Genomic DNA, 13,709 nt, shown 5'->3' on the forward strand with positions numbered 1-13,709 from the left:
CCAGGGGGGATGGCCACGCCGCAATCCCTTCTCCTCCATTCTCCTCTTGGGATCTTGGGCACGCACGTACATGCGCCCGGCATGAGTTCCAAGCCACTGGGTCCGGGACTCAAACCACGGTCAACTACATGGGAGTCCAGTGACATAGCCATTATGCTAACTGCTGGTCCCAGCCATAAACTTTCTTATACACAGCGTCATGGGTTTTTGCTCTCAGAATGAATTCTCAGTTACTTAGAAAAAGAAGCAACCCTGGGTCCAGTTTATGTTGTATTATGTATTTTGTGTTATTCCTTGTTTTCTTTTTCAGTCCTGTCTTCCTGATACCTCACTATGAACTTTGTTAGAATTACCAACAGCCTCTAGAGGGAGAATGTTAACCATGGGCTAAATTTAGCCTACCAAAAGTCTCTTCTCAGTCCCAAGAAGGATCTTTCAGGTTCTGGTTAAGATTTTTCTTTCTTTCTTTCTTTCTTTCTTTCTTTCTTTCTTTCTTTCTTTTTTTTATTTTATTATTTTTTTTAGAGGTTTTTGTTGTAGGGCATGTGCGCTCGCCAGAAAGACAGAGAGAGACAGAGAGACAGAAAGTGAGAAATCACCGGAGGGGATGGCCATGCTGCAACCCCTTCTACTCCATTCTCCTCTCAGGATCTTGGGTGCACAACGCACACATGCCGGGCGTGATTTTAAGCTGCCAGGTTCGGGACTCGAACCACAGTCGACTAGGTGGGAGTCCAGCGACATAGCCATTACACTAACTGCTGGTCCAAGATTTTTTTTTCTTTTTAAGGTTTTTTTCTTTCTCTTTTTCATGAGGAAGAGAGACAGCACCTCCAACAGGATTTTGATGCCATCCTCCACCCCATAAGCCTCAGTCAGCATTAGATCATGGGCACACATGTACCAAACATGTTCAGGGAGCCTAGAACTATGGGGGTCAGCCTCACAGAACATTGTGTTACTTCCACTGTTTGGTCCTCTAATTGAGATTTTGATTGAGACCTCCTTGAACTTGGAAGCAAAAGAGAAGTATTCTTTAAAATATGAACAGGGCTGACCCTGTAGCACAATGGTTAAAGGAGCCTGATCCCAGATGGTCAACCATGGTTTGAATCCTGGCCCCAGTGGCATGCCAATTGTGTGTGTGTGTGTGTGTGTGTGTGTGTGTGTGTGTGCATTTTTAAAATACTGTGGGAATGAAGGAAAAAGGGTTGTCATGTGATCATATCCCATTGGGGGGGTGCTTTATCCCCGCCAGAGCATGCACTCTCTGGGCAATTAAAAAGTAAGATATTGGGACCAGCAGGTGACATGGTGGTTAAGGCACTGGACTCCCACATAGACTACCATGGTTTGAGTCCCAGACCTGGCGTCTTGCTTTCTCTCTCTCTCTCTGACCAAATTGAATAATAATAAATTAAATTAAACAAATAATTCTTTTTAAAACAGATAACCATAGCAACCTAATTAATGAAGCAACCTGATTAATCTTATTAAGTTCCAAAGAGCCTGTGAGTTAGGCTTAGTAAAACCTAATTATTTTATGATAGGCTTCATGGTCAGCACTACAAGTGACCAACTTTGTGGTGAAGACTTAAAACTCAGCCAAAATGATTTTTCTGGCTGCATGCTACCCAGGGAAATTCTTATCTGCTGTAGTCATTTCCAAGAAGTCTTTGGGCTCTGGTTCTTCCATAGCATTTCATGTTGTTAACCTTTTACATAGTTTTCCTGTGGTTTAGAAACTTCTAGGCCTCTGTGATTCATTATCTCTTCTGCCTTGCACTACAAACAATAGATTCTGGCCAAGTGGTGATGGAGAAGAGCCAGATAGCTCATTTGTAATTTTATAGGTAGTACCAGATTGGTGATAACCTTCACAGTATTGTCCCTCTGCCATGAAGTTGATTTTGTGGTGTCTTTCACTCCGGACTAGTGTTCCCTTTTGGTCTTCTTTCTCAATGTAGTTTTTGTTTTACCTGGTTCACGCATTTTGTTTTTTCCCTTGATATAAAAATAACACATGCTTATATCAATAAATGTTTCAAGTACAGTACAATGATATTAACAAGAAAAAGATAATTATAAACTCATCTGGAGGCACTGATATTTTGGCATGTTTCCTTCTTTTTTTCTGTTTCTTTTTCTTTCTTTAAAAAAAAATTGCTAGAGGGTGTATGTACCCACCAGAGAGAGAGAGAGAGAGAATGAGAGAAAGTATTCCTCCCAATAGGGTATGGTCACATTATAATCCTTTTTCCTCCATTTCTCCATCCTGTCAGGATTCAGAGAATGCATACATATGCACCCAGAGTGCTTTTCAAGCCCCTGGCCTGGATTTGAACCAAGATCAACTCTGAAGGATCTGACTCCCCACACAGTGCACCTAACTGTCCACACTGTGGGGACAGCTCTTTGTGCAAGTTTCTTGTCATATTTGAGATCATGTTGCACATACTGGTCATAGTTTGCTTATTTTTCTTGACATTATTTATGCATCTATCCACCAGTCTATCAATATGTCCAACATACCTTTTTTCCAAAAAAAGATCTAAGAATCTTATTTAACATTATTCCTGATTATTTTCTCATATTATAAGATCTCTATATATGCATCACTTACTGAGATAAAAAAAAATGTGCATTTTTCATTTTGAAACAAATTGCCAAAATAGGCTCCAGAAACAACGTGCCATTTTCTGCTCCAACTAGCAGTTTTGGAGACCCTCATTTCCCACACTTATCTCTTTCTGCTCCATTCTAATCTCTCTCTCTCCCCTCCCCCCCTCTCTTTGGTTCTGGTTTTATTGCAGATGAATCCGAGTTTTTGTTTTTTTTAATTTACAAATCTTTTTTGCATTGAGTCAGTGATCTTGAACTCAGGCATATTCCAGCCTCCAACTTGTCTAAAATCTAATTTCTCTTGACTCTACAATTTCCTTGTTTTAGGGGTGAGCTAGTAATCTATAGTATATTTTCATTTCAGGGAGACAGGACAGTGAGATATGCTTGTCCTTGAGGTTCAGATAATGAATATAACCCTAAGGACATTTGATGAGGGTTTTCAAAAAGCAGGGAGAAGAGCGTTGGATTGAGGCTTCTAGGTTTGCCCTGCTCTCAAATCGCTTTCAGTCACTGCATAGGAATCTCCGAATCTCCTCAGAAACTGAAAGTCACACGTGGCCCAATTGTTTCAGGGTCCTCGGAGGAGTTCTCCCTCCCCCTCCCCTTCCCCTAATGACTTCATGTGTAACCAAGTAGTTTTGGAGTGAAATAAGTCAAGGTCTATTTTCTAGCTTCTTGAACTCTGCCTCACTGAAAATTCTAGCTCTCCTTTATTGCCTGGAGTTATGCTATCAGACTTCAGCATCCCTTGGGGGAAAGTAGCAGGTATCTGACGACTCTTCGGAGAACACCCAAACTTTAGTTTTCAAAAGCCATGTCTTCCCCTTATACTTCCTGGTATGAGTCTAATCCACTGAAAGGAAACTCTATAGGAAATTTGCTTGAATGGAAATAACAAATCATAGTGATAATTTAAAATTGTACCAATACCCCAAAAGTGGATGGAAAGTAACACTAGTTCCCACCATAAGGAGTTTACGAAGGATTCGAAACAAAAGCATCAATAGCCACAAGCAACAGGAATTTGGACTTTAACACCAGCACATAATTTAAATAGTCTGAATATAAAAGTAGTCAGAACAGAGCAGCTAGGACAAGCCCTAAGGAATATTGTTGGGGTGTAATGCTTTAGGTTTCTGTGAGCATTCACATTTTGTAGTTTGTGTGGAGGATGACATTGTTTCATCAGGAAATTGAGGTTCCAGGGAGTCCGTAAGACCCCCGCTTTAGGGACTTGGCATGCAAAGGGAGCAAAACTAATGCACAACTAGCAGCAAAGAGGACAGCCCCTGTACTGTGTAGACCCCTCAGCCTCTGGACTTTGTCACTGCCCTGCCTCTGGAAATGCACCACATGGGACAGAGACTTTCAGTTGGGTGGCTGGGACATTGGGATTCCAGCTGGAGGTCAGGCCACCCAGGGATGTTTTGATCAGGGTCACTGGTCCCTTTTATTCTAAGTCCTCTAAATACCACATCATTTGCTCTAGGTAGGTCTTGTGAGGACAATGGTAGGTCTCGGGCAGAATAAAAATAATAGCAAATAGCAAATGCTGAGATATAGCACTTACTATTGCCAGGCCCTGTTTTAACTGCTTTACGTTTAGTTATACATTTACTGCTCACAAAACCCGATGGGGAAGGTACTAGGCAAGTACGAAGGGGGAAAGGGAAAAGGGAAAAGAGCAAGGGAAGAGAGCAGTGAGAGAAAAGCAAATAAATTTAATAATTATTTAGTTAGTAAGTGCTGACTCTGGGTGACAGATATGATAATGAACAGAATAAAGGAGGGCATGAGGAAGAGGGGACACGAGTAGAGCAAAGAGAAGAAGGAGAAGGAGAGGAGAGGAGAAATAATAGTGGCAAGAACAAAGCAAGCCGTGCACATGGTTGGCAACAGTAAGAGGAGAAACCTTCACCATGACCTCAGAGGCTGGTCACACTGTCTGGGCTCAGGCAGAGGCCGCTTTCTTCTGGCTCAGGCTCTTACCCACTATACCACGAGATTGGGACAGCCTGCACACAACCCTTCTAGCAGGCCAGCTCAGACGCCGGCACATTTGGTTTCATGCAGCCCAAGGCACGTAGCCTGTATTCTAGTCTAGCCAGAGCCTTTCCCCAACTCACAAAATTCAGCTGTCTATTGTGGCATAAAGTTTTACCGTTTTCTTAGAGAACCAATCTCTTAGAGTTTCTTCTTCTGAAAGCCTCATTGACACAAGTATACATTTTGAATGTTCAAGCAATATTCAACCAAAAGGCTTATTTTTATCTTACCGCCAACTGCAGCATTATTTTTCCACTAAGTTTTGCAGAGTTGCCCCTTTCCAACGTTTACTACCTGCTCAGATGGTCGCCTCATGTCACTTTTTTTCTCTTCGTAGGCCCCTAGATTTCTCAGGTAGGACCCTTGCAGCCCCTCTGAGTACTGGAAAGGACTGCCAGGGCCCTTGTGCTGACGACACTCCCACCCTCCGTCATCCTCCTCCGCCACCAGATACATGGCACCAGCCATGCTTTCTCTCCGGCCTTTAGAGATCCCAAGAAAAGTGCTGGCTACTGTGGCCCAGCCCCTGCCATGCCCCAGACCCACCTCAGTCCTGGCTTAATGCAGGTAGCTTCCCAGAAAAATTGAGATGCCAGGGCTTGGAAGGTGGGACTTGAGCTCAGAAGACACTGGCCCTGGAGACATATTCTTACAGTCCAGAGAGGAAGGACAGTCTGAGCAAACCCCACCCTTTCACAGCCACTCAGTTCCCTTTTTTTGTTTCCTGACTTGAACCAATGTCTTTTTTTTTTCTTCTCAACAGCATGGTATCTGGTTCCCTGCTGCTGTCCCTATTCTACTCTCCCCCCATTGTCTCCACTCTTCATTTCCTTGGGACCCCTGATGCTGGCGCTTGAGTCCAACTCTGAAAGAACCTTTCTCAACATGCCTGAGGCCACTGAGACTCTAGAAAGAGCTAGTTCAGCAGACAGGCTATTGGGCCACCCTCTCTGGTAAAGGGACAGTATCTCTCAAGGACTGTGCGAATAGTCAGTACAGGGACAAGACGCTTACAGGAAAGAAATGCTGAGTCTGCTGGGGACAGAATAAAAAAAAGTCATTAGAGTCTTCTGCCCTATGAGAACAGACTCTTGGGGTCACACAACTACACTTAAGACTGAAGGATGGAGACTGCTCACATGGGGACCCCAAAGGACAGAGCCTGATAGAGGTAGAGACAAGACTTCCCCCTGCTGAGTCATTTTCTAAGAAAGCATTTTTCCCCCTACAGATAAAAATGTTAGAATATAAGCCCACACAGTGACTACTGCCCTTCCCCGTTTTCTGTGAATATTGATTTTTCTCTATTTGAGGTTTGGTCTCAGGGTTTAACTCTTCATTTACATGCTTCTCTTTAATCCTGAACCAGATGGAGTGTGTTGCTTGAAACTGAGATGCTTTCTTAGCAGCCCTGTAGTACTGTTCCAGCTGCAGTCTTTTCCTTAAGAATTCTCCTGGGAGAGGAGGCCAATGTCAGCTGCAGAGGCCTTAGTGACTGAGCTGCCTGCTCACCTTGCCCCATCAGGCACTCCCACATTTCCTTGTCCTGAGGGGTCTATCTTATCCTAATGTAGAAACAGATCACAGACTCCACCACAAGTTAGTCAGAATTTTTAAGGCAACAGGACTTTGTCTTACATTTTAAAAAGCATTTATAGGGGCCAGCAGGTATGTGGTGGTTAAGGTGCAGGTTCTGGACTCCCACAAGACCAACTGCAGTTTGAGTCTTGGACCTAGCAGCTTGCTTTCTCTCTTTTCTCACTTTTCCTCTCTCTCTCTCTCTTTCTCTCTCTCTCTCTCTGGTGAGTACACATGCCGTATAACAAATTTAAAATAAGAATAATAAATTAGATTAAATAAATTTTTTTTAAAAAAAGCAGAGTCAGTCAGGAGCTGCTTCTAGGTCCTGAGATCCAGAGAAGCTATAGTTGGAGCAAACCCCTCTTCAATGAATGAAAAGAAGAGGCGAGATGGAGAAGAAAGGCAGAATATTGTCCTGTGGAGACAAGCACTCATTATGTTGCAGTATTTATCTCTGGAAATCCTTGTAATCTTGAAGGAATGGACCTCAAAATTATAGCGTTGTCAAAGCATCGTGGTGTCTTTTTTACTGCTACTTTCTGTGCTTATGGCTATGTATTATGTTGAAGGAGCACATCAACAGTATGTGCAAAGTATTTCTCTTATGCTTACCAGATAGGCTTAGGGATTTTGTCTTCTGTTGGGCTTGGAACAGGACTGCACACCTTTCTGCTTTATCTGGGTCCACATACAGCCTCAGTTACATTAGCTTGTTTACGAATGCAATTCAGTTAATTTTGCCGAATACCCTGTTTTGATCAGATTATTTGTCCAGATGAAGAAAGTATTGAAGGAACCATTTCTTTGTGGAGTGTCATCTCTAAAGTTAGGATTGAGGCCTGTGTGTGAGGTATTATCATGGCAGTCAGAGAGCTGCCTCCATATTTCACGGCCAGGGCTGCTCGCCTCTCAGGTGCTGAACCAGATGACGAGGAGTATTAGGAATTTGAAGAGATGCTGGAACATGCAGAGACTGCACAAGACTTTGCCTCCTGGGCTAAACTGGCCATTCAAAACCTAGTACAGAAGGTTGGATTTTTTTGAATTTTGGCTTGTGCTTCAATTCCAAGTCCTCTATTTGATCTGGCTGGAATAACATGTAGACACTTTCTTGTACCTTTTTGGACCTTCTTTGGTGCAACCCTGATTGGAAAGGCAATAATTAATATATGTATCCAGAAAATCTTTGTCATAATAACATTCAGCAAGCACACAGTGGAGCAGATGGTGGCTTTCACTGGTGCTGTCCCCACCATGTTCCATCTCTGCAGAAGCCATTCCTGGAATATCTGGAGGCTCAGTAGCAGAAGCTTCACCATGAACGGAAAATGGGCATACCACCAGAAAGAAAACTGGTTGTCCTGGATGTTTGAGTTGTTTGTTGTGATGGTGTGTTACTTCATCCTGTCTGTCATTAACTCCATGGCACAAAGTTATGCTATCCAACAGAGGTTGAACTCAGAAGAGAAAACAAAATAGAGCAAGGGGTTTTATTTTAGAGAGAGATATTTTTGGGTATAGGGCATGTGCGCTTGCCAGAGAGACAGAAAGCAAGAAATCAACCCCCCACTGGGGGGGATGGCCACGCTGCAATCCTTCCTACTCCATTCTCCCCTTAGGATCTTGGACACACATACACATGCACCCGGTGTGAGTTTTAAGCTGCCGGTTTGGGACTCAAACCTCGGTCAACCACATGGGCAGGAGTCCAGCAATGTAACCATTACACCATCTTCTGGTATAAGAAAAAGTATTTTTATTTTTTTGAGAGGTTTTTGCTATAAGGCACATGCGCTCGCCAGACAGACAGAGAGAGACAGAGAGACAGAAAGCGAGAAATCACCCCCCCCCGGGGGGGATGGTAAGAAAAAGTTTTTAACTGCAGAAATTAGAATGGATGAGTTCTGCCTTAAATTGGGAGGATTCCAAACCAAGAAGGAACATTCCCTTTTCCAACATGTATCAGTTTTTAAAACTTTTTTCCCTGAAAGCAGTTTAGTCCATATTTCCCAGTGACATACTTGCGAGGCATCCAGCCTCAATTCCATCCCTATTGTGTTTTATTAGGTGGAATGTGATATTCACCACCAAACTTAAATTGTTCTTCTTTCTACTTGTTACTTTTAAAAGACCCAATGGTACAATTAGAGAAGTCCTACCATGCACAACAAAAGTTCCTACATATGTTAAATAAGTAAAGCTTTCTTGGCTTGTCACAAAAGATTGTTTTGATTTTCTAAGTCATTGCAAAATTATTTAAATGATCTAGATTGGGTAACAGTCTTACATGTCTATCATGGTACAATTTAATATGTCATCTTGCCCAGTCCTTCTTCTCCAATCCTCCAAAAAAAGGATTTTATAATGCATTTCACACCCTCTGGGGAAAACTGATCTATAAATTTGGACACAGTGTAAGGAAAATCTAATTGGTGTTTCATGAAATGAGCTGACACTTTTTTTATTCTGTATATTTAGAATGATGTCGTGAAGAAACTTTATAAAGACATCTTTGATCATTCCAAAAAAAGAAAGAAAGAAAGAAAGAAAGAAAGAAAGAAAGAAAGAAAGAAAGAAAGAAAAAGGAAGGAAGGAAGGAAGGAAGGAAGGAAGGAAGGAAGGAAGGAAGGAAGGAAACATTTATAGGGCTTGCCCAGTGGTCTGTTGGTTGAGGGAACTGGATCCCATATCTGGCTGCATGGTTTGAGTCCTGATCCCGGTGGCTTGAAAAACACCCAAGGAGCATGTGCATGTGTGCCCTAAATTCTGATAGGATAGAAAAATGGAGAAGGGATTGCAGTATGACTACCATGCCATTAGGGAATGTGTTCTCCCTTTCCCTTTCACGGTCTCTCTCTGGTGAGCGTACATTCCCTCTGGCAAATTAAAAAAAAAGAAAAGAAAAGAAAAGAAAAAATAAGCATTTATAGGATGATACAGTAGCTAATCCTCACATTTTCACAAGAGAGATGGGCAGCAAGCGTTGTATGCCCTTCCTGCTTTATTCACAACTTATCTCTTTTTACTAATTGCCCCCACCTCCAATAGCTGCTCCAGTTGCCAACCTGAGTGTTTGCCACAGGCATCACTTTCCCTCTACTTTTCGTCCCTGTCCCTTCTCAAGGTCCTTCTTGAGGTGTGGACTAGGAGTTGATAGGCATACAGTGAAAGATATGGATAAGATAGAGGAGGAAAAGAGGAGGGGAAAACAAATATAGGCTCTTCTTCACCTTCTGCCCATGACCACTGCCCAAGCATCTTCATCCATACTGACAGAAAGACTGTCCCCACATAGTGCAGACCAATGACCAAGTATCTTCTCAAAACATTTTCATTGTAATATACTGGTTTTTTTTGGGGGGGGGTGATATCTTGTTGAAAATGTTTATGAATGACCTTGGATAAAGATACAAAAGGTAGAGTTATACGAAAAAAAAGATACAAAATGTAAACTAACTTATCTGTGACTGGCACAAAGCTATGTTAACTGTTGGGTCCTCAAAAAAGTCATGATGTATTTTCTCTATTTTTCTATGTAAAAATGTGATATGACTTTTCCAACAACCCAATAGACTGGATGACAAAATCAGGGCAGTTAGTTTACAAAAAAATCTTGATTAACTGTTGTGAGAAGCCAAATTCAACAAAGTACATTTCACCAGGGCTAAGGGCAATTCCATAATGGGGTCCCAACTTTGAATTTTTAGTAAGCTCACATGAAAGTGGGGGTAGCAATTGCATTTGTGAAATTGGTTCAGGGTTTTTTGCTGATAGTAATGAAAAGAAATAGGGCCAAACAGTAGTAAAATGCAATGCTCTGCAAGGGTGGCCCACATGGGAGAGTTCCGGGTTAGCATCTGAAAACTTTCTTGAACACTCCAGGCATGTGTGTACCCATAATTGGGGGCTCAATCACAGTATCAAGAACCTGTTGGAGTGCTGCCTTTCTGACTCTGTCTCTCTCATTCATGGACAAATAAATAAATGAACTAAAAAAAGAGAGAACTCTCATGTCAGTAACACGGCCACCAGAAAAGCCAAAGAGATGTTAGTCTTCTTCATAGAAGTAGAATATCTAGGGCCATTCTGTAGCCTTGTGGTTAAGGCAGCTGAACACACAGTTTGAGTTCTGGACCAAGGAGCTTCAGATACACCTTGGGTCCACGTGCATGGATGTTCAAGAGTTCCTCCAGGGTGGAGAGGTGAAGGAGAAAATGTCATGGTGTGACTATTCCTCATGGGGGTTGCTTTCTCCCTGTCCTTCTCTGTCTCTGTATCACTCTTGGGTGAGCACATGGTGCCCTGTGGTCAAAAAAATAAATAAATAAAATAAAATATCTAGACAGAGGAAAGTGAATGTGCCACTTACCCTTCAAGGCCAGATCAGACCCAGAGTCCCATGTTTAGTTCTGAATACACCATCGTCGGGGAAATTAATGAGCAGAAGTGTGTCCAAAATAGAGATGGGGATTACTGTACAAACTTCCAGTTACAATATGCATAAGTCCTAGACAGCATGGTGACAGCAGTTAATAATACTGTATTGTTTACTAAGTTAGTTTATTTGTCTGGTAATCATTACACAATGTATATATAAGTCAAACCTTGAATATACACACTTTTTTGTCAATTAAATATTTAAAAATAACAAACAAGAAACCTGAAGCCATATCACATGAGGAACGATAGAAAGACCTAAAGTTGATTAGATAAAGGGGGTTCACTCACTATCTTCATACTTCCATGTTACTAACATAAAGAAACCTTTCCGCAAAGGTCAGTGGGATTGTATACGGGTCTGGAGAGAAGAAAATGCTATGAGACTACAGGCTGACAGTTTGACAAATCAACTTTTAGGAAATGTAGCATGTAGTGGTACTTTCTACAACATAAAATGGGGTGATGAGAAAGTCAGTTCAGGACCCACGGGTGTTCTGGATGGTTATGCAAGCAGAATACCTCAACTGTCATAATTTTTTATCCCCTAATCCACTGGCATCTCCTCTTGTGTCCCAGCTCCATTCTCCCCCCTCACCATCCTCTACTCTGCTTCCCTGTGACACAGTGGTTAAGTGCAGGGTTATGCTGTTAGACCACTTAGAATCAAATTCCAGATCCACAAAATAACTACCTGTGTGACTTAAGGTAAGGGAATTTGATACCTTTTGTGACTCAATTTCCTCACCAACTAAATGCTGATAATGGAACATACCTCCTGGGGTTGTTGTTAGGATAAAAAGTAGCATGTAAATTAGGAGACTGCCTGGCATATAATAAGTGCACTATAATTGTTAGCTATTATAATTAGTAGGCTACAAGAGCAATATTGTGTAATGGTAAAGGAAACCAGGCTCTGGAGTTAGATCATCTGGGTTGTATCCTAGCTCCACTAAATACTATTGACACTGGGTAAATAATTTAACATCCCTTGATTTACTCATCAGTAAAATGGGAATTATAAGTATCACCTACTTCCTTAGAATTACTGTGAGATGGGCCAGCAGGAGGTGTGGTAGTTAAGGAGCTGGACTCCCACGCGGTTAACTGGTTCAAGCACTGGACCCAGCAGCTTGAAAATCACACCAGGCACATGTGCATGCATGTCCCAAATCCCAAGAGAATGGATGATATGGTCATCCCCCTAGGGGGTGATTTCTCACTTTCCCTCTGTTTTTCTCTCACAAGTGCACATGCCCTATGGCAAAAACCAAAATCAAAAAAAGATAAAGGAAAATAACTGTATTTTTATGAGACAATGCACTTAAAATGCTTAGCACCCCTCAAAACCCAGTAATGCCCAAGCCTTTTCACCAGCTTTTCTGGGAAGGGAAGAATTGCTGGATACGTTTTATCTCTTGGCCTGATTATTGCTATTGTTGGAGCTGTACAATTTCATTGTCACTTTTCAGAATCTAGAGCAGTCATTTTTCTCCCTCAACAAAAGAACGCTGCCTTTTAAAAAAGACAGTATCTCCCTGTGTGCATCCTTCTGCCTTGGCCTCCCAGTTGGGACCAGAGGTGTACACCATCAGGCCTGGCTCTTCCCCAGACAGGGTCATGCTATGTTGCCTAGCCCAGCATCTAGCTCAGGATCGTCCTGCCTCAACCTCCAAGTAGCTGGAATTACAGGAAGAATACAAGCTCAGGCCACCACCTACCCTAGATTGTACCCAGAATGGGTGTGGTCCCAGTCTGCAGAGCCCAGCGTCTTAAAAGCATCCACCACTGTCTGGGCAAGGGTGCTGCTTTAATGCTCATCATTGTTCTCTTTCTTCAAAGTACTTAGTTCCTAAGTGTACATTCATGAGTGTACTAGTTTATTATGTCCCTCCCCTAAAACAGTGCCTGACACATAGGCATTCAGTACATGCTTTGTTGAATGGCACAACTGTCTGGCTGATAGAACTGGAGCACATGCTCCCTCCAGGCCTTCTTTGAACCATCGAGTAGCTGCAATAGCTGTTCTCAGTGTCGTTGAGGTGGGAGAGGAATGGAATGGGGAAGTGGAGAGCCCCTCTATTCTGCCCTAGTCACGGTTTCATAAGGGAATAAAGAGGCCAGTGGCTCTGGGAAGAGCTCTGCTCGATCCACCTAACTATGTATAATATGTAGCAGCATCCAGAAAAAAAGCAATGAAGTAAAGAAAAGCTGCCAAGCTGGGGAGGGGCAGGAGGAAGTCAAGGAGAGTGGGCCAACCTTTAGGCGGAGCCCTTCCCTAAACTCCCGCGCGCGGCTTCGAAATGAGTCCTCTCAGGCGCCAGAGGGCGCTGCGCACTGAGCATTAGACTCTATGATCTTTCCCACAGACTCCCATGAGGAACTGCGACCAGGAACCTCCTATAAACTTCCGGTTCCGGCCTTCATCTCTCTTTTTGTGCAGATAGCAGGCCCGCAAGCATGGTACGGTGACCGAGTAACATCCAGCTTAATCTTTTCCCACCGTTTTGACGGTGCTTCCCCAGGATGGGTGTAGGCTCTTTTGTGGGCTAGATGTGTCAAAGAAACCCAGATTTACAGGGGTCGACCCTGAAGGGACTAAGCTCCTGGGCTGAGAATTGGGAGTGATAGGATCTGAGAGGTAGACTTAGCTGGAGGTGGAGTTAGCCAGACCTCTACCCTCTCAGGGGCGCAACGGAGGGCTCTCTGCTGAAGCACATGGGGCGGACTGCCTTGTAGTCTGAGAGCTGTGAGAGCGTGGCGTGTTAGCGGGGGAGTTAGTGTCGAGTCCTGGCCTTCGCTCAGCTTCAGCAGGTAAGGCGTTGTGACATTGTGATCTGCTAACATGGCACGTACTGAACGACTTACTTACTAGGTGAACGTCCCTAAAACCCGCCGGACCTTCTGTAAGAAGTGTGGCAAGCACCAACCTCATAAAGTGACACAGTACAAAAAGGGCAAGGATTCTCTGTATGCTCAGGGTAAGGTGGTTTCTTTATTAATTCGGTTTTAATATGGCA

The 13,709-nt window shown here is 43.0% G+C and overlaps 1 protein-coding gene and 1 pseudogene across 2 annotated transcripts in view; one reads left to right on the forward strand and one right to left on the reverse strand.

The window, feature by feature from the left end:
- Positions 1–5,363, reverse strand: part of BTK (Bruton tyrosine kinase) — a 44,968-nt gene extending 39,605 nt beyond the window's left edge. For both annotated transcript variants that reach the window (XM_006170151.3, XM_027768950.1), the window contains exon 1: positions 5,218–5,363. The gene's annotated coding sequence lies outside the window, so the exon portion shown is untranslated. The remainder of the gene's footprint in view (positions 1–5,217) is intronic.
- LOC102474266 (vacuole membrane protein 1-like) overlaps positions 1–7,731 on the forward strand; it is an 11,087-nt pseudogene extending 3,356 nt beyond the window's left edge.
- The last annotated feature ends 5,978 nt before the right edge of the window (positions 7,732–13,709 follow it).

The sequence above is a fragment of the Tupaia chinensis genome, unplaced genomic scaffold (genome assembly GCF_000334495.1).
Source record: "Tupaia chinensis unplaced genomic scaffold, TupChi_1.0 Scaffold148073_1, whole genome shotgun sequence".
NCBI classification, from domain to species: domain Eukaryota; kingdom Metazoa; phylum Chordata; class Mammalia; order Scandentia; family Tupaiidae; genus Tupaia; species Tupaia belangeri.